Consider the following 20,668-nt stretch of genomic DNA (forward strand, 5'->3'; position numbering starts at 1 on the left):
GGTGGCACCAGCACCAGTGCCTAAGGCCCAATTTTTCTGCCCCTGTTTAACAGGGGCGTTTAATTACAATTTTTGATGCAATGCTTTGCAGCAGGGCTAATTCCTGCAATAAAACTAGAGTATATGGCAGAGGTTGCAGTGTGGTGGCACCAGCACCAGTGCCTAAGGCCCAATTTTTCTGCCCCTGCCTAACAGGGACATGTAATTACAATTCTTGATATAATATTTCACAGGAGGGCCCGTTCCTGTGCCCACCCAGAGTAACTGTGAGGACTTATAGTGTTGTGGCACCAGCACCACAACCACCAAAGGTCAGTTTTTCTACCACTGTTCAACAATGGCATGTAATTACAATTCTTGATATAATCGTTCACAGCAGGGCGCTCCAGCGCCCACCAAGAGTCACTTTGAGGGCTTACAATGTTGTGGCAAAACCAACACCTTGTTCCGCCATTTCTGCAGAGCATATAGGGCAGGCCCCTACTTTCAAACATCCAACTTACAAACATCTCCTACTTGCAAACGGAAGGAGACAACAGCAAGTGAGATGAAAAAAGATGGACGACAAAACAAATTATACAGGGGTGATAACCCTTCCCTATGTTTTCCAAAAAGCTTAAAAATTGTTTTTTTGACTGGAGCTACACTTTAAAAATGTACCAGTTGAAAATTACAAACAGATTCAACTTAACACAACAAACCTACACAGTCCCCATCTTGTTTGCACCGCCTGTATACTGCTGTTCTGAGTATATAGGGCCTGGGGGCCACACGCATTTCCTTTTTTTAATATGGGTACAGGGTTCCCCTTAATATGCGTACAAGACCCAAATAGGCTGGTAATGGGCAGGGAGGGCTACCCATGCCATTTTTCTCAATGATTTTCAACCATATTGCAGGAACCAGATATAACATTAAAACCGCAAGCAGTTTTAAATGGTGTTATTTCCGTTTAATGTCATTTTGTGCAGGGACTGTTCTAAACACGGGAAACACGTGGCACTTCACAGGCATACTACAGACACCCCCCAGGCACCATATTTAAAGGAATATTTCACTTTTTTTTTTTCACTTTAATCGTCATTAAAATCAATGCTCCCGCCAAAACGGCCATTTTTAAAAACATTTTAGGCATTGACCCATGTCCCCTGGGGCAGGAGCCAGGTCCCCAAACCCTTTTTAGGACAGTATCTTGCATATTAGCCATTAAAATTAGCACTTTTCATTTTGAACGTTTGAGTCCCATAGACTTCAATGGGGTTCTAAAGTTCGTTCGAATTTGGGGTCCGTTCGAAAGTTCTGGTGCGAACCGAACCGGGGGGTGTTCGGCTCATCCCTAGTGGCGACAAACAGATTTACCAAATATGCATGTGAGCAGACAGTCAATGTTCAGATTGAAGTAAATGGGGGTATAAACGCAGATTTACCAAATATGCATGTGAGCAGTCAGTCAATGTTCAGCTTGAAGTAGATGGGGGTATAAATGCAGATTTACCAAATATGCATGTGAGCAGTCAGTCAATGTTCAGTTTGAAGTAGATGGGGGTATAAACACAGATTTACCTGTGAAGAGAGAAGAAAATGTTCAGATGGATGGTGCAAGAGCAGAAGTGCCACTTATTTAAAGAACCCCACTTCTTGGAAGAACTCCTGTATGTGCAGCCCCCTTTAAATATGTACTGTTGCCCCTGGCAACCATGGCAGGTGTAGCAGAGGTGTCCCTGCAGACTGTCCAGGAGCTCATGGTGTCTGAGCTCAGGGTTTCCCAGGACAACTGTGTTTCACATGAGGTGAAATGCAATGTACTAAATATCCTACCATCTCAAACTGTTAATGTGCCAACGCAGCTTATACAAGGCAGGAAGGCAGATAATGATGATGTTGAAAAGTGTATTACTGACAATGTTGATAATTTGGTGTCTCCCATGGTAACCACAGGTAGTGCCGCAGAGGTGTCCCTAGAAACCTCAAGGGAGCTCTGTGTGTTGGAGCCAGAGGTTGCCCAGGACAACTGTGGTGCCACTCTGATGGATAAGAGGGTACTTGACCTTGGTGATAATGCGTCAATTGGTAAAACTAAAATGTCTGAAATTACTTGTGGTGATAATGAGTTACTGCGGTCTGTCACTGCTGACAGCAAAAGGCTTCATGAGTTTAATGAAGCGCCACCCGAGCAAGGTGGTGAAGTTATGGTATTGCAGCCTGCTGTGTTTAAAAATGTTTTGCCACAGGTTAGTTTAAACAAAAGTGAAATGTGCAATGTGTCTGATGTGGAGCCACTCTATCCTGTGTCTCCTTTGGCAGTTGGAGCGGTATTGCGTGGTACCTCTGATGGGAGCCCAGAGAAAGTAGACTGGGACAGAGGGGCAACAAGACTGTTGGCTTTAATGAAAGAAATCTCAATGTGTAACAATGGAGCGGACACAATTTCTGCTGTGATTAATGGAGGGACTGCAGAGCAGCTTTTGGACCAGGACTCGCTTGCTGCTGTTGCAGAGGATATTCCTCAGGAGATGGAAGGGCCAAGAGAGATTGAGCACATAGCAGAGGTTGTGCCCACCACCCATAAAGGAGTAATTGGTGTGGTATACCAAACTAATGTTATCCATAGAAAATACCTGGAACAGATCATTGACGCCTGAGAGTTTTGTGGTGAATCCCGCACCTGGCTGCGCTCTAGGAGAGCACCAGGTTATTGCGTTGGATACCTCTAGTGGGGAGGAAGCCCCTTTAAGAAGCAGCACCTCTAATCAGTCTTTCCACATCCCAAGGACCATTAAGGACCCCCAGGAAGATCTTGAGTGTAGAATCACAGTGTCTTTTTATGACAGATATGCTGAGAGAAATGTTAGAATGTTGGAGTGTACAGCCGGTGTATGTCCTGCCCCCCTGTCCTGCGCTTGAAGACCTTGTACCATGGGGTATGCATAAATGGAGCTGGATATTACAGGCTGTACTATCGCAATCTCTGCAATTTTGGAAGCATGTAATGCAATTGTTGTTGTTATGGAAAATTGTCTCACAGTGTGCTGGATTGCGTCATACAGAGGTTGTGTATGAGAGGCACTGTGGAGTACTGTTGGACAGGACAGAAATCTGGGCGGAAGTGCCAGAGGGTACAAGTATATGTGATGTGTTTGGGGCCATCAATCCAAAGGTGAAATTGGTTAGTGAGGATCAGGTATCAGGAAAGTTTGCTGGAGGGGCGTCGTGTAGCATGGGAGTTGATGGTTAGTGACGTTGCCATGGTAGACGACCACTCCACTTTGTGCGATTTTCCTACAGACACTGCCTTGCAGAACATTGGTGAAAAGAGTTCTGATAAATGTGGTGATTCTTCGGACAATGAGGAAAAGTACAACACACTGGTAAATGTTTGGGTTAGCGCAGGTAACAACAAAAATAAGGGAAGACCTGATAGTCAAGGTCACATGGTTGCTCTTAATCTTAAAAAATACAGGAAGATGAATGGTATGACAGATGCAGAAGAGGGAATAGGTGCAGTAGAATTGGGTCCCCTACAGGTTCAGGAGTGTAATTCTGGGAAGGATTTCCAGAGGTCCAGGAGCCTCCCAAGTTGCAAGAGTAAAAGGTATGAGGACACTGGCCTAAAGCTTAACAAGGTGTCATTAAAAGAGTTCAATTCCCAAATAAAAGTGCCCACACTTATGGCTAAAAGGGTGTTTAAAAATGTGACCACTTTAGAAGTAAAGAGAAAAAAGATTGAGAAACAATATCCAAGTCCTTGGTAAGTCCCTTAGTGTTAAAGTGTTTGAATGTGCGGCCCCAAGGAAAATGGGCAGATGGAGTTTTTGGAAGTGCACCCGTAAAAGTCACTGGGGTGTCTTTTAGTACCCAGGTCAGTGTAGCAGGGGGGCATAGGGAAAGTTACCTGGTTTGGCCGTTGTTGGTGGTAACTGGCGCAGAGGTGCCATTTTGAAGAGGTTTGGCTGGTGTGTTACGCCCCCTCTGGGGGCAAAACGGGGGGGGGGTATATATGGCAGAGTGTTGCCCTGCCATGGTCTAAAAGGAGGATGTGACCCAGAATTCTCAACCAGATGGGTTGAGGGGCTCCAGGGAGCATGTAACATGAAGAGGAAGGTGCCTCTGTCTTCTAGGGAAGGGGGGGAGGAGTCCAGCTACACATGACGTCACCTGCTGCTGCCCTACGGAACTAACACGATTGTCAGCTTTACATGCTGTGTTTTTATCATCTTTATGTGAGTAGTTTGTGTTTGAACACAAAAATTAAATCTTATACTCAAGCGGTGAGCACTTAGATCTTTTCTTTCTACCCATAACCTGGCGTCCTTGCTGAGATCTAAGGAAACGTGACAGAAGTTTATGGTCCGTGTTAACCCTTTTGATATCCGCCTGCATGACCACCTGTTTGCACAGGGGTCCATGCCATAAGATGGGATTGATTCGTTAGACCGGAGGTGGAGGGATTGTCACGCTACTGTGGAAAAACAATTACTTGCGTCAGTGCTACAGTTTGAATTTAAAACATATTTGTGTGAACTGTGAAGTTAAGTCATGGATTGTGGAAACTAACTGGTGTCGGGTGATTGTATATAGTGTATACCACATTTTTCACTGACTAATGCAGAGTTGCAATGCAAGGAGATCAGCTAAAAGTAGTTGGGTGTAGTAGTATGTGCATTATAATTAATCCAAATTAGTCGCTTAATCGATTAAAAAAACAATTGATCGAACACAAGAATTTTAATTAGTAGCAGCCCTGATAAAAAAAAAAAAAATACACACACGCATAATTCTCTTCTATATGTACCCTGCTTAGCCTCCAAAATCAGACTGTGACAGACCTAGCCGGGACAGAGGGTGTTGGAGGGGGACAGAATGCGAGCCTCTTGCCTTGTAATTATGGGCTCTGGCATTTGTGAGCTGTATGTCTGGGGACCCCTGAAGTGGTGTTACTTGGATTCAGATCTATGTCCCCCCCCCCCCCCCCCCCCAAGACACACAGACTCTGGATATGTATTTGCCATATTAGCAATAGACTGAATCACACTGTTGGGGCACAAACTGTTAGATACTAATGTCATCAACTCCAACCACCTGTCTGTTGTGTAAATGAGTCTAGTTTGGCTTGTAAGAGTATTCCACACATTGTTGTTTGTGCTAATTAACCCTGTGTTTATGGTAATGTGTATTGAATAGTCAATCAGTGAGCTAGGAGACAAAGTCTTACCCTGAAAAGTCCCATCTCTCAGACAACTAGTCTGGGTCAATGATTAGATAATTAGCTCATGCTTTGCTAATTCGGTTTGATTTTAGTCTTCTACTGCATTATAAATACTTGTCATTTTGGTTCTAATAAATCAGTCCATGTGAGCATCTAAGCAAGTGTCGTCTACAGCACAGAGGACCAGTTTCAGAGCAGGTCCTGCTGGAATGGTTTGATTCTATTCGCTGCGAACTCTGGAAGGAAGCGCTAGCCCATGAGCAGCGTCACCAGGGAAAAGTTCTCCCCTCCAACCAGGAAAGGTACTGGTCGCAGTATGGATTGAGGGTGCTGTTTTTAGGAGAAAAAACGCACAAGGAGCAAACAGCTGAATTATGCAGGCTGGTCTGGGCAGAGATGAAGCTGGATGAGAGTTAGAGAGCCCTCCAATGGCATGTATCCCAAGCATATCCCTGGATAGCGGACGACAGCCCAATGGAAGGCTTAAGCTACGGCGGCCTGGGACTGTTGTATGTGAAGCAGACAGGGGACTCTAACTTTGGGAGTGATTTGGAGTGGCGGTTGGATGAAATCATGGATTTCAGAAAAGGGCTACTAAACGTCTCGGAAGTGCACTGGGCACTGGAAGATATAGAGTTTCTGGCCATTCAGGAATGGGAGCTGGAGATCGCCTACAGACAGCTGCTAGACTCTGCTCAGTGCCATGGCTGGGCTCTCTTTGCCTGGGACTATCAGGAAATACCTGTTGACAACTCTGAAATCCTGGCTGAAGTGTCGGCAATGTGACAGAGTAACAGTGTGCTTTGCCAACCTGCCCCCGCAGCTATGGACGCAGAGTTCTTATGGCGGATGCAGCAAGTGCTGACTGACCTTGACGATCCTATTTCTGCATGGGCTGATCTTGGATGGAGGAATGTACCTGTCCAGTAGCATGCCGGAGAACCGGCAGTGGAAAATCTGGAGATTGCCCTCCCCAAAGCTGAAGTGCTGACAACAGGGCAGAGCTCTGCTAACCTCTGCTCAGCACTGATAGCATCTTCTGGGTTCCATGGACAGGAGATGGTGAAACTCTATCAAATCCCCTGTCTCTGCAACTGGTGTCTGGGGATAGACTTTTCTGCTGAGGAAGAAGTACCTGATGAGCCTCCCGCAGAAGAGCTGGTATTAGGGCCAAACTTCACTGTGCTCTGCCAAGCACCAATAGCAGTATCTGTGGAATTAAAAGGAACTTCCCCAACTGAAGTCCTGGTCCCCAGACAGATGGTTCAAGACCTCTGCCCCACACCTGTGGCCGTTCTGGAGGCTCAGGATGAGAAGGTGGTAATCACTTCCCAGCAGCAGATACAGGGGGAGAAGGGAGAGGAGATGTTTGTTGTCCTTCCTCAACAATCGGCCAGGGTGGAAAAAGTGGTCTTTCCTCCCCAGCAAAGATCTGTGCACCTGGGAGAAAGTACCACAGACATGTCATTCCAGCAGCCGGATGAGGGAACGGAAAGGGAAGCAGCCAGCTCACCTCTCCAATGGCAGCTATACAGTTTGGGAGTGGAGTAATGCAGCCTCCTGCTCCAACAGTTAGCCGAAGCAGATGATTTGGTGCCCCCAGCAGAAGTTCTGGCAACAGGGCAGAGTGCTATCAAACTCTGCCCAGCATCGGCAGCAATGGGGCAGTAGGCTCATCTCTCCAGCCACAGATTACAGAATGTATGGACTTAATGGACTGTTCATCAGAGGATGTCATAGATTACGCATCACCTGCTCAAGTACTTGCAGCAGGACAGAGTACTGCAGACCCCTGCTCCAAACCCTTGGGAGTTTCGGAGGCCCAAGGTGAGAAGGTGATGGTCCCTCTCTCCCAGTGGATTTCAGAGATGAAGGGAGGAGAAGCAGACATTTTCCCTCCCCAACAAGGGTTCATGCACCTGGTAGACAATACCAGTGAAAGGGAATTCCAACAGCAGACGGCGCCCCAGAATGATGACACCAACCCAGCTAAAAGCGCTGGCAATCGGGCACAGTGCTACCAACCTCTGCCCACCACTGGTAATGGCTGCAGAGTTCCAGAGAGCCGGGGCGGTTAGCCTGACTCCCCAAAAGTCAGCTGGAGTGGATGATGTGGGGTCCTCAGCTGAAGTGCTAACAGGACAGAATGCTACCAGCCCCTACAAACAACTGCAGCTTGAGCTGATATCGATGGATGGAATTTCAGTCTCCACTTGTATACCCCAGGGATGCTGGGCGGTCGGCCCAGATCCCCAACAACTTGATGGAGTGAGCCCAGTCACCCTGTCTTCTCTCCAGCGGCTGAAAAAACTCGAGGGAGAAGGGTCAGTCCAGGCCTCTCCCCAGCGGCGGATATGTTCTCTGAGAGAGGCAGAGGTTGGCTGGGTGAGGAATACTCTGTTTGGACCGATTTGTTTGGGGTGCTGTGTGAATATCGGCATTGGGCACTGGAATCATTGACTAACTTCGGAGTCAACCTGTTTGGGGTCTCCTCCTGTGTTAGTCTCCTGCTGAAAGGGGAGAAATGTGACAGACCTAGCTGGGACAGAGGCCCCTGGAGGGGACAGAATGCGAGCCTCTTGCCTTTGCGATTATGGGCCCTGGAATTTGGGGGAACGGTGCTCGTTGTGAGCTGTATGCCTGGAGACCCCTGAGGTGGTGTTACATGGATTCAGATCCATGTCCCCCCCCAAGACGCACAGATTCTGGATATGTATTTGCCATATTAGCAATAGACTGAACCACACTGTTGGGACACAAACTGTTAGATGCTAATGTCATCAACTCCAGCCACCTGTCTGTTGTGTAAATGAGTCTAGTTTGGCTTGTAAGAGTATTCCACACATTGTTTGTGCTAATTAACCCTGTGTTTATGTTTATGGTAATGTGTATTGAATAGTCAATCAGTGAGCTAGGAGATAGTCTTACCCTGAAAAGTCCTATCTCTCAGACAACTAGTCTGGGTCAATGATTAGATAATTAGCTCATGCTAATTAGGTTAGGTTTTAGTCTTCTACTGCATTATAAATACTTGTTATTTTGGTTCTAATAAATCAGTCCATGTTGAGCAGCTAAGCAAGTGTCGTCTTGTTTTGTGCTTGTGAGTGGGTGGAATATCTGATATCTATATTTAGGCTGGGAGGAAACTGTATATGACGAAAGCACTCAATTGGAGTGTGGGATTGGATCCTTCACACAGACTAAATTGGGCGCTTTCAGGGTGATGTGGCCTTAGGCAATCTTTTTGGGCACCCTCAACCCTCTTGACAAACGCCAAGATGGGCACCCTGGGAAACAAGGGAAAAAAACAAGTCAACGCCAAAAAAAAAAGAAGAAGCCACCAGCACCTGGTATTCCCAAGCGGTCTCCCATCCAGGTACTGACCATACCCAACCCTGCTTAGCCTCCGAGGTCAGGCGTTTTCAGGGTGATGTGGTTGTAGGCAATCTATTTGGGCACCCTCAACCCTCTTGACAAACACCAAGATGGTCACCCTGGGAAACAAGGGAAAAAATTGTCAACGCCAAAAAAAAGAAGCCTACGGCACCTGGTATTCCCAGTCGATCTCCCATACAGGTCTTAACCAGGCCCGACCCTGCTTTGCCTACAAGATCAGACGAGATTGGGTGCTTTCAGGGTGATGTGGCCGTAGGCAATCTTTTTGAGCATCCTCAACACTCGACATACGCCAAGATGGTCACCTTGGGAAACAAGGGAAAAAAATAAGTCAACACTAATAATAAAAAAAAGAATCCTACGGCACCTGGTATTCCCAGGCGGTCTCCCATCCAGCTACTAATGAGGCCCGACCCTGCTCAGTCTCCGAGATCAGACAAGATTGGGTGCTTTCAGGGTGATGTGACCTTGGAAGATCTCTTTGGGCACCCTCAACCCTCTTGACAAATGGCAAGATGGTTACCTTGGGAAACAAGTGAAAATAACAAGTCAACGCCAAAAGAAAAGCCTATGGCACTTGGTATTCCCAGGCGGTCTCCAAACCAGGTACTAACCAGGCATGACCCTGCTTAGCCTCCGAGTTCGGGCACTTTCAGGGTGATTTGGCCGTAGGCAATCTCTTTGGGCACCCTCAACCCTCTTGACATATGCCAAGATGGTAACCTTGTGAAACCAGGGAAAAAAAAAAGTCAACACAAAAAAAAAAAGCCTACAGCACCTGGTATTCCCAGGCAGTCTCCAATCGAGGTACTAATCAGGCCTCAGATGAGATTAGGCGCTTTCATGGTGATGTGGCCGTACGGAATCTCTTTGGGCACCCTCAAACCTCTTGACAAACGCCAAGATGGTCACCTTGGGAAAGTAGCGAAAAAAAAGTCAACGCCAACTAGATAAAAAAAAAAAAGCCTACAGCACCTGGTACTCCCAGACGGACTCGCATCGAGGTATTAACCAGTCCCAACCCTGCTTAGCCTCCGAGATCACACAAGATCGGGCGCTTTCAGGGTGATGTGGCCATAGGAAATCTCTTCTGCCACTTTTAACCCTCTTGACCAAAGTCAAGATGGTCACCTTGGGAAACTAGCGAAAAAAAACACAACAACATAAAAAGCCTACGACACCTGGTATTCTCAGGCGGTCTCCCACCCAGGTACTAAACAGGCCTTCCTGCTTAGTCTCCGAGATCAGATAAGATTGGGCGCTTTCAGGGTGATGTGGCCGTAGGCAATCTCTTGGCCACTTTCAATCCTCTTGACAAACATCAAGATGGTCACCTTGGGAAACTAGTGGAAAAAAAACACATCAATGCCAACAACATTAAAGAAAAGCCTACGGCACCTGGTATTCCCAGGTGGACTCCCATCCAGGTACTATCCAGGCCTGATCCTGCTAAACCTCCGAGATCAGACGAGATTGGGGCGCTTTCAGGGTGATGAGGCTATAGACAATCTCTTTGGCCACTTTCAACCCTCTTGACAAATGCCAAGATGGTCACTTTGGGAAACTAGAGAAAAAAAAAAAAACACGTCAATGCTAACAACATAAAAAAAAAACCTACGGCACCTGGCATTCCCAGGCGGTCTCCCATCCAGGTACTAACCAGTAGTGATGGACGAACTTCCGACGGGACGTTTCACGAACCGCGAACGTGACCATAAGACAAGGTGGACCCCATTGACTTTAATGGCAAGCGAACCTTAAAAACCTCCAGGTCATATTTTCAGCCATAAAATACTTACTAGCTGTGCACACATAGTCCCATAACATGGACACTGACATAACAAAAGTATTAAAGCGGGATTCCACTCTTTTTTTATTTTTTTCTTACCTGTCTCACTGGTGGGTGAGTGCTACCTTCGATTGGCATCCACGTCCGGCGTTTATTTGACCCCCGGCGCCACGAATCTTTTCCTCAGGATGACTTATAAAAACCTGCCCTGGCATTTTCCATTTTAACTGTGGGCGTCTGAAGCCCACAGGCATTTACTTCCTGGTATATGATGACGTCTGGCTCCCAGCATGCTCCGCTCCATCTTGCACATGCTCAGTGAGAGCAGTGACAAGGAAAGAAAAACTTTCATTGTCCCCCATGGATTCTTGGGAAATTTCCCAGGGACCATTGCGAGGACGATAGCCACACCTACTCCCACGGGAGGACAACCAGGAAGTCAGCTGAAACATCAGAAATAAAAGGTAAGGAAATGATATTTTTTTTTTTCAGGGTTCGTTTAGGTAAGTATGCTATCTGTTGATTTTAATAACATGAACTTTCATTTTTAGGTACCAAACCACTTTAAGTGAATCTGGGATCGACGACAAGCTTTTTTTATCTGTGAAATTTTGACAATTCAGGAGCGCATGAAGGCCACGGAGGAGAGGCAAGGTCAGGCCAGGCTATGAAGGGGGGGCAGTAGATGATCAGTGCCACAGTCAGGGCAGCACAGTCCTCTGCCAGTGTCCCAGTGTGCCAACCTGTGCTTGAGCCAGCACCGAGAAAGAGAGCACTGACACCAGCACTAATACCAGCAACTCGCTGCGAGACCCAAAAATATGACACCGCTCAACCTCTTCAAACAGGAGGGTACGGGCATATAGTACGGTGTGCTTTTTTGTACAAGGAAGTAGGGATGGCCAAACAGTTCGGTGGTCGTTTCGCGGCGAATTTCGGCTGTTCGCCGTCCGCCCGATCGGCGGACTATTGCCGCCATTCGCCCGGCGGAATTCCGTGTTTACTGTGTAAAAGAACTATGATGACACATCCATCATGGGGTACAGGACAGCCGATTGAGACATTACAGCACATGGACACTTGGACATTCCCCCTAACTTATAAATAGACCCGATCCGGTGGCCATTTTACATTCTTTCGTATGTCACTATAGGGAGAGGTTGTTGTGTGGAGCAGGGAGAGTTTGCAGTGACCCAAATTGCTAGCTATTTGGTACCCAAAAGTTCTTTTCAGGACTGGTATAGGTGTTAGGTGTAGTTCAGGATATAGGTTTGAGGCAGTGCTGTGCTAGTGATTGTTGCAGCAGCCTGAGTGTCTTTTGTCAGTAGAGAAAGGGACAGGACGGTGTGTGCTGCAGGGACAGTCAGTTTAATCATTAGCTGTTACTATCAGGTCCACAAAAGTGCTATTCAAGTTATTGTTCCAGCAGCCTCTGCTTTGTCAGTTTATATAGGGACAGGCAGGAAGCTGTGTGTGAGGCAGTGAGGGTCAGTTTAATCAGTGGCTGTTACCACTATTAGGTCCACAAAGGTTCTTTTCAGGACTGGTAGGGTAATAGGCTTGTACACGTATAATATTCTTTCTTCCAAATATAGAAAGAATATTATACTTGACTGCTGCCCTTCTGCTGCAGTCTGCTAATCAGTCACAACCTACTTGTTCCACAAAGGTCCTTATAAGGACTGGTAACTTGTTCTAGGGTGCTACAGTACATAGGTTTGAGTGAGGTACAGTCTGTTATTCTGTAAGGACTGGTATAGGTCCACAATACATAGGGTTGAGGTGCACTACTGCTGACCGCTGCCCTATACTGCAGCAGTCCTTCATCAGTATAGGGACTGACATACAGTCTGCTAATCAGTCACAACAACCTACTTGTTCCACAAAGGTCCTTATAAGGACTGGTAACTTGGTCTAGGGTGCTACAGTACATAGGGTTGAGTGAGGTACAGTCTGCTATTCTGTAAGGACTGGTATAGGTCCACAATACATAGGGTTGAGGTGCACTACTGCTGACCGCTGCCCTATACTGCAGCAGTCCTTCATCAGTATAGGGACTGACGTACAGTCTGCTAATCAGTCACAACAACCTACTTACGCCTAGACCGTCAGGTGTCCGACTACATCGGGTTAACGGCCGATGTGGACGCTCTGAGGAGTGATGAACCCCTGGACTACTGGGTGGGCAGGCTTGACCTCTGGCCAGAGCTTGCCCAATTTGCAATCGAACTGTTGGCTTGCCCCTCGTCCAGTGTCCTGTCCGAAAGGACGTTCAGCGCAGCAGGGGGGATCGTGACCGATAAGCGTACTCGCCTAGCTCACGACAGGGTTAACTACCTCACATTTCTAAAAATGAATGAGTCATGGATCTCGGAGGAATTCAACACATGTGACCAGTAGACCATGTAGGTGATGTGGCCATAGGCAATCTCTTCAGCCACTTTCAACCCTCTTGACAAACGCCAAGATCGTCACCTTGGGAAACGAGCGCAAAAAAACACAACAACAACATAAAAAAAGCCTACGGCACCTGTATTCTCAGGCAGAGTACTAACCAGGCCCGACCTTACTTAGACTCTGAGATCAGACGAGATCAGAGTGCTTTTAGGGTGATGAGGCCATATTCAATCTCTTTGGACGCTTTCAACCCTCTTGACAAAAGCCAAGATGGTCTCCTTTGGAAACTAGCGAAAAAAAACACATCAACACCAACAACATAAATAAAAGCCCATGGCACCTGGTATTCCCAGCCGGTCTCCCATCCAGGTACTAACCAGACCCGACCCTGCTTAGCCTCCGAGATCAGACAAGATTGGGCGCTTTCAAGGTGATGAGGCCGTAGGCAATCTTTTCGCCCACTTTCAACCCTCTTGACAAACGCCAAGATGGTCACCTTGGGAAATAAGCAAAAAAAAACACATCAACGCCAACAACATAAAAAAAAGCCTACATCACCTGGTATTCCCAGATGCACTCCCATCCAGGTACTAACCAGTCCCAACCCTGCTTAGCCTCCGAGATGAGACGAAATCGGGCGCCTTCAGGGTGATGTAGCTGTAGGCAATCTCTTCTGCCACTTTCAACCCTCTTAACAAACGCCAAGATGGTCACCTTGGGAAAAAGCTTACGGCACCTGGTATTCCCAGGCAGTCTCCCATCCAGGTACCAACTTGGCCTTACCCTGCTTAGTCTTCAAGATCAGATGAGATTGGGTGCTTTCAGGGTTTTGAGGCCGTAGGCAATCTCTTTGGCCACTTTCAACCCTCTTGACAAATGCTAAGATGGTCACTTTGGGAAACTAGCAGAAAAAAAAATCACGTCAATGCCAACAACCTAAAAAAAAAAGCCTAGGGCACCTGGTATTCCCAGACGGTCGCCCATCCAGGTACTGACCAGGCCCAACCCAGCATAGCCTTTAAGATCAAATGAGATTTGTGCTTTCAGGGTGATGTGGCCGTAGGCAATCTCTTTGGCAACTTTCCACCCTCTTGACAAATGCCAAGATGGTCACCTTGGGAAACTAGTGAAAAAAAACACATCAACGTTAACAACTTTAAAAAAAAAAAAGCCTATGGCACCTGGTATTTCCAGGCGGTCACCCATCCAGATACTAACCAGGCCTGACTCTGCTTAGCCTCCAAGATCAGATGAGATCGGCACTTTCAGGGTGATGTGGCCGTAGGCAATCTTTTCAGCCACTTTCAACCCTCTTGACAAACGCCAAGATGGTCACTTTGGGAAACTAGTGAAAAAAACGTCAACGCCAACAACATAAATAAAAGCCTACAGCACCTGGTATTCCCAGGTGGTCTCCCATCCAAATATTAACCAGAGCCGTCCCTGCTTAGCCTTCGAGATCAGATGAGATCGGACGCTTTCAGGGTGATGTGGCCATAGGCAATCTCTTCAGCTACTTTCAGCCCTCTTGACAAACGCCAAGATGGTCACCTTGGGAAACAAGCAAAAAAAAAAAACACGTCAAAGCCAACAACATAAGATAAGTCCACAGCACCTTGTATTCCTAGGTTGTCTCCCATCCAGTTACTAACCAGTCCCGACGCTGCTGAGCCTCCGAGATTAGATGAGATTGGGCGCTTTCAGGGTGATGTGGCCTTAGGCAGCCTTTTCGGCCACTTTCAACCCTCTTGACAAACGCCAAGATGGTCACCTTGGGAAACTAGCAGAACAAAACGTGTTAATGCCAACAACCTAAAAAAAAAGCCTACGGCACCTGGTATTCCCAGGCGGTCTCCCACCCAAGTACTAACCACGCCCGACCCTACTCAGCCTCCGAGATCAGATGAGGTCGGGCGCTTTCAGGGTGATGAGGCTATAGGCTATCTCTTTAGCCACTTTACACCATTTTGACAAACGCCAAGATGGTACCCTTGGCAATCCTGCGTAAAAAAACATGTCAACGCCAACAACATAAAATTAAAGCCTACGGCACCTGGTATTCCCAGGCGGTCTCTCATCCAGGTAGTAACCAGTCCCGACCTTGCTTAGCCTTCAAGATCAGACAAGATCGGTGCTTTCAGGGTAATGTAGCTGTAGGCAATCTCTCTGGCCATTTTCAACCCTCTTGACAAATGCCAAGATGATCACCTTGGGAAACGAGTGAAAAAAAAAAACACTTCAAGGCCAACAACATAAAAAAAAAAGCTTACGGCACCTTGTATTCCCAGGCAGTCTCCCATCCAGGTACTAAGCAGGCCTGACCCCGCTTAGCCTCCGAGATCAGACGAGATCGAGCGCTTTCAGGGTGATGAGTAGGGATGAGCTTCGAGTTCGAGTCGAAACTGAGAAAAAAATAGTTTTTTTATATATTTTGGGGGGGGGGGGGGGGAATAAAAAAGTAAAAGATAGTTTTTTTTTCAAAATTGCCGCAATTTTTTTTGTTTATAGCGCAAAAAAAAAAAAACGCAGAGTTGATCAAATACCACAAAAATAAAGCTCTATTTGTGAGGAAAAAACAATGTCAATATTGTTTGTGTGTAATGTTGCATGCCCCCGCACAATTGTCAGTTAAAGCAACGCAGTGCCGTATTGCAAAAAGTGCTCTGGTCAGGAAGGTGATAAATCCTTATGGGGCTGAAGTGGTTAAATCCTTAAGACACTGCCCGTTGGTCAGACCTCAAAACCATATTCTGTTAGTGTCTCAAATTAACATGTTTTTTTGCCTTCCTTGCTCTTTTCCTGTTTTGTTGACCAATAAAACTGGTAGCACATTTTTATCTTGTGTGCTTTGTTAATAATTTGCTTTGCAGATGCATGCTAATTCCAAGTACTGCATTTTACACCCCCCCCCCCCCCCCCCCCCCCCCCCCCAAACAATTTTCATGCAACAGATTTCCCAGCTGCAGCCTAACTAGGCTGATTGGCATGGCAAAACAGAAAAAGGTGTGATTTGTCTAAAAGCTACTTTCCTGGTGCCTTCATGGTAGCATATGCATGGATTGTGCATATGCTGCCATGGAAAGGGCACCAGGAAAGGAAAATTACAGAGAGGTAAGTATTCAATTTTCCATTTTAGTACAGTGGTTCTCAGCCTCAATTACTCCCAACAGGACATGTTTTGGGAATTTATTTTAGCTAAGATAGCTGTCCAAAATACCAAGCCATTGACTGATTTAAAGCACCTGTGCAAGATGAATGTAAACATGCAAACATGGCCTGTTGGGGGAACTTGAGGACAGGGTTGAGAACCACTGCTTTAGAGCAATGAGCTAAAATCTAGCTCAAGACACTCCTATTCTAATTGTGGACATTTTAGGGAAACCAAGTGAGTGTTGGAACCCCTGCTTGGCATTTTTTAGGTTGGGCTTTGTGTCCCTTTTCTGAAAATTGGCTTCACTTCCTGTCACATAGACAAACAGGAAGTGAGGGTAAAAACATACCAATGTTTTTCCTTGGGGACACACAAGTCAATCTAACTATTGTCCCCATTAGGCAAATTGCACTCTAGCACTTTGTTGTGTACACCCCAAATTATTAGATATTTTGTGGTTTATTAAAGGCAAATCCACTCTGCAATACAAGTGTACTCACTGTAAATCTGAGGGGAAGCACTGGTGATTTTTATCATCCAATCATGTAGAAGCAAAGATGCTGTTTATTTGCCTTGCATGTCCCCCTTGGATCTCCAGCAACTGCACTTGTAGAGCAAAGTGGATTTGCCTTTCGTAAATAAACCCCAAAGTCCAAGATACCTAATAATTTGGGGTGTACACAGCAAAATGCTAGAGTGCGATTTACCTAATGGGGAAACTATTTAGATTGACCTGTGTTTCCCCAAGGAAAGACATTGGTAGGGTTTTACCCCCACTTCCTGTTTGGCTATGTGACAGGAAGTGAATAAATTTGAAGGAGATACTGGCAAAATTTGGGAGGTGTCTTCAACCTATTAGGGGTGCAGACATCCCCAAAAACTGACACGACTTCTAATCCCTCTGCACTCTATCCCCAAGCAAAAATAAGAAAGGTTTTCACACCAGTTGCCTTTCACTAGAAACATTTGTTAGTCCAGTCCTGGAAATCTGCATCTGCTTTACTATTAATCTCCATAAAAGTTGGGTTCCTGCAGCGAGATGCACAACTGCTGTGTGCACAGAGGTATGTACCCATGGCGCATATCTGGTTCCTGTAAGCGGTGGCCAGCACACAGGAATAACTTCACACCCCTCCAGGAAGTTGCTTGTACTGTTGCTAATTTCATCCCACCACCATGCCCCGCTCACTGTTCTCTGAGGAAGAGATGATCCTTATTTGCAAATTAAGATATTTCAATTATTTTTACGTTGGGTGGTGCTTGTGTGGGTCATGTGTGTATGTCTAAATGATTTGGCCTCAAAACACACACACCTACTGCCTGTGTACAGATTCAATTCCGGGCCAATGTATATTGCTTCCTGCTTCAGTGTGTGTGTGTGTGTGTGTGTGTGTGTGTGTGTGTGTGTGACTATGTCTATAGATGTAGGTTCTTGTGTCCATCATATATAAAAAAAATCAGCAGAAAGAAGTTGTGTAGATGCCACACTCCCAGTTCTGGAGACGCAGGGTTTTCAAACTACGGCTTTCCAGTTGTTCAGGAACTACAATTTCCATCATGCCTAGTCATGTCTGTGAATATTCGAGTTTTACAGTGCCTCATGGGATGTCTAGTTCTGCAACAGCTGGAGAGTTGTCATTTGAAGATTCTTGATCACTCTAGCATGTCTTGAAAAAAAGGTGTTTTTTCATGTGCCTTGTATAATGCCCAATAAATATCGTTTGGAGAATACAAGTGGGTCATGGCACATCTACATTCCAAATTAGGCACTTAAGATGTTCATGCACTATACAATCTGATTGGCCAGTCTATGTACAACCTGATATTTAGGCAAAATAGGAAGACACACTTGAACAATAAATTCAAATTATAGGAAATCAAACAGGCTTTTGCACTAAATCTACTTTATTTAAGATCTGATTGCAGTGTATGGTCACCTTTAAAGATCAAGATATGAAAAAAATGTATTTATTGGGTTTAGAAATACTTCTCAAAGATATATTAGAAGTGATAGGAATGGGATTAGTATCAAAGGGGTTAATTAACTGAGAACACCTACTAATTGCCTAATAAGACACATCCAATGAGATTAAATGAACCAATTGTATTGGGCATACGCTATTATCGATGAGAAAACCTCAGTTACTCTAGCGCTAGTTGCAGTTTAGATATGCGGGTATTTATTATCACTATTTGTGCTTCAATGTGCGTCAGTTAGCATGTTCGATTAATTACTTTGCCAGTGCACCAATTAATGTATGAACTGGTGCAGTGCCTTCTTCTTAGTAAATCACCCCCAAGGTGTCCTTGTTTCTTGTATGTATGCTGTTGATTTTGTAAAAAAAAAAAAAAAAACTTTTGTTAAATGTAGTGTTTAATAAGATCCACAAGGGGGCAGAAATAACTTATTTTCTATTTGGGAAAACCATTAACTGACAGTTTGCATTACAAAATGGGATTGTGTAAATGATGGTAAAACAAAGAGAGAAAAATTAACATTAACAAAGTTGTTTTTCTCGATTCAAAAACATACATAAAGGACTAAATTGACTGAACCTGATTCATACATGAGATAAAAAGGAAAAAACAAAAAATACTCCATCACTAATGTTTTAGTTGTAGCAGATTGTCTTTGCCTACACAAAGGATTTTTTTTCTTTTTTTTACTGCGAGATGAGCAAAGATCAAAAAAACAACAACTCCTTAAAGTAATTCTAAAGGAAAACTTTTTTTTTCTTAAAATAAAAAGAATGTTTTTACTTGAGCTGTGCAACAATATTGCACATAGCTGTCCCCTACTTATTCTATGGAGTTCTGTTGCAGGCGCTGTCTGCTCCTTCCTCCTGCTGGTACCCCCATAGCAAGCCGTTTGTTATGGGGGCACCCATGTGGGTGTGCTCTTGAACCAAGCTGTTTGAGTCCATAGACCTCACCCCCCATGCCTCCTAAATTTTTGAGATAGGGCGAGGGACACCTACTAGCAAAAATATGTAGGCATAGGACACACCCCCTGCCAGGAACCCCTTAAAAGGAGAATTATATAAAAAAAAAATATTAGTTGAACCCACAAGTGCTTTTTTTTTTTACCAATAATATCCCTTTATATTGGCTTTTGAAATTTACAAATGCAGCAATTTAGAAAGTGGATGAAAGGTTTAGCACTGGGAAACACTTTTTGAAAGCTAAAAATTAAATTTTATATACAAATATATAGATCAGACTAAAATGAGGGACAAATGAGGAGGGAGGGACAGAGGGCCATTGTTCCAAATCACTGACAGCTGGGAGCTATGAACCCTACACTATCTCCCCATGGCTACTGGCTGTGTCTCATGCAAGACCATAAAGTCAGTAGACAAGACAATACCAGATCGTGAGAGGAGGCAGGTAAGTGTTTAGGGGTGGAGGGAGAGAAGAGCTAGGGGAACTTTTTAAATAAATACAGGCAATGCAAATTGTTTTGCCTTTAGAACCAATTTAAGCATTAAAATGGTGGAAAACACTTGCATATACCCAGTGTAGTACTAACACCAGATGATGCACAGAAATGAAACCAATCCTCCTAAATGGGTTGTACCTTTTTATCTGCAGCAATCCGTCCTCTACATCCACTCAGGGTCCAGAGTTTACACAACATCTCTCAGCTAAGAAAAGCAGGAGGTGGGGATCTGAAGTCTCAAACTGCAGATCTCAGTGAGGAGAGCTCTGAGCCCTGAATGAAGGGAAGGGTTACCCCTACCCCCCCCCCCCCCTCCTCACAGTGTATAGGAACATGTACAACTGTGGCTGTCAGTCTTAAGCTGTGTACCGGAGTCGGGAAAAGCTGTCAGAAGTCACTCATGCAGATAACAGAGGAAGGAAGCTGCAGGGAGAGAAATTGTGCTCAGTGTTATAGGTAGAGGCAGGTACACAGTATGGAAAAAGAAGCTTTGCTCATATTTTATGTCTGAGGTTTACAAACTCTTTAATGGGGGCAGTTTCTTGGGATTGAAATGTGTAAAGTGTAGATTACTGTATGCAGAGGCGTCACTAGGGGGTGGCTATTGGGGCTACAGCCCCGAATCTGGGGTCCATAGCCCCAAGTGTTTTAGTGGGTGCAATGGTGCAGCGTTCTGAGTAAAAAAAGGACGGTGACCAGGGGTGGCAGCCACATTATACCATGTGTGTGATCCATCAGGCGCAGGTTTCACCCACTGCACGGTCATGCAAATTGATATTCCTGAGGGGAGCTGCAGACTAACGCATGGTGCTCGATTTCACCTTGCATCCAGCTGGCATGGCGACGCTCACTAGTCTGCTAGGTCAGAGTGCAGTGGGAGAACAGAAGAACAGCAGGAGGAAGAAGGAGGGATGTAACCGAAAACTTCAGCAAGCTACTGGCTGAGGAATTAACAGGAGGCCAGCTGCACAGCGTCCTAGCCAATGGGTGCTCTGTTACTGGCCGTGGCATGAAGCTCCTATGGAAGAAGATACATTAGTGATCGAGGTGAGCAAGGACACATGCCTGAAAAGTACTAGAATCTCTCACTGCAAAGAACAAATTGTAGAAGATGAACTCTCTCTCTTCTACATCCAATTTTTTTTTAACACTGATCATTGTCATGTCACTGGTCCTCAAAAAGTATGAAAAGTCTCAGTTACTGTCCAATATGTCCGCCGCAATGTCGCAGTCCTGCTAGTAAATCGTTCATCCCAATTATTACAAAAAAGAAAAAAATTAAGAAACCTA

General features: G+C 45.4%; 10 pseudogenes; all 10 read right to left on the reverse strand.

Annotated features, from left to right (window-relative positions):
- Window positions 1–8,741: 8,741 nt before the first annotated feature.
- LOC143965308 (5S ribosomal RNA) lies at window positions 8,742–8,860 on the reverse strand (annotated as a pseudogene).
- Window positions 8,861–9,565: 705 nt separating this feature from the next.
- On the reverse strand, window positions 9,566–9,684 carry LOC143965476 (5S ribosomal RNA; annotated as a pseudogene).
- A 304-nt stretch (window positions 9,685–9,988) lies between these two features.
- On the reverse strand, window positions 9,989–10,108 carry LOC143965526 (5S ribosomal RNA; annotated as a pseudogene).
- Window positions 10,109–13,116: 3,008 nt separating this feature from the next.
- LOC143965280 (5S ribosomal RNA) lies at window positions 13,117–13,235 on the reverse strand (annotated as a pseudogene).
- Window positions 13,236–13,334: 99 nt separating this feature from the next.
- On the reverse strand, window positions 13,335–13,453 carry LOC143965436 (5S ribosomal RNA; annotated as a pseudogene).
- Window positions 13,454–13,512: 59 nt separating this feature from the next.
- LOC143965391 (5S ribosomal RNA) lies at window positions 13,513–13,631 on the reverse strand (annotated as a pseudogene).
- Window positions 13,632–13,735: 104 nt separating this feature from the next.
- On the reverse strand, window positions 13,736–13,853 carry LOC143965392 (5S ribosomal RNA; annotated as a pseudogene).
- Window positions 13,854–13,957: 104 nt separating this feature from the next.
- LOC143965242 (5S ribosomal RNA) lies at window positions 13,958–14,075 on the reverse strand (annotated as a pseudogene).
- Window positions 14,076–14,171: 96 nt separating this feature from the next.
- Window positions 14,172–14,290, reverse strand: LOC143965121 (5S ribosomal RNA; annotated as a pseudogene).
- Window positions 14,291–14,610: 320 nt separating this feature from the next.
- Window positions 14,611–14,729, reverse strand: LOC143965234 (5S ribosomal RNA; annotated as a pseudogene).
- Window positions 14,730–20,668: the final 5,939 nt, after the last annotated feature.

This window comes from Lithobates pipiens, unplaced genomic scaffold (assembly GCF_037356315.1).
Source record: "Lithobates pipiens isolate NorthernLeopardFrog02 unplaced genomic scaffold, aLitPip1_a1.2 Scaffold_8, whole genome shotgun sequence".
NCBI classification, from domain to species: Eukaryota; Metazoa; Chordata; class Amphibia; order Anura; family Ranidae; genus Lithobates; species Lithobates pipiens.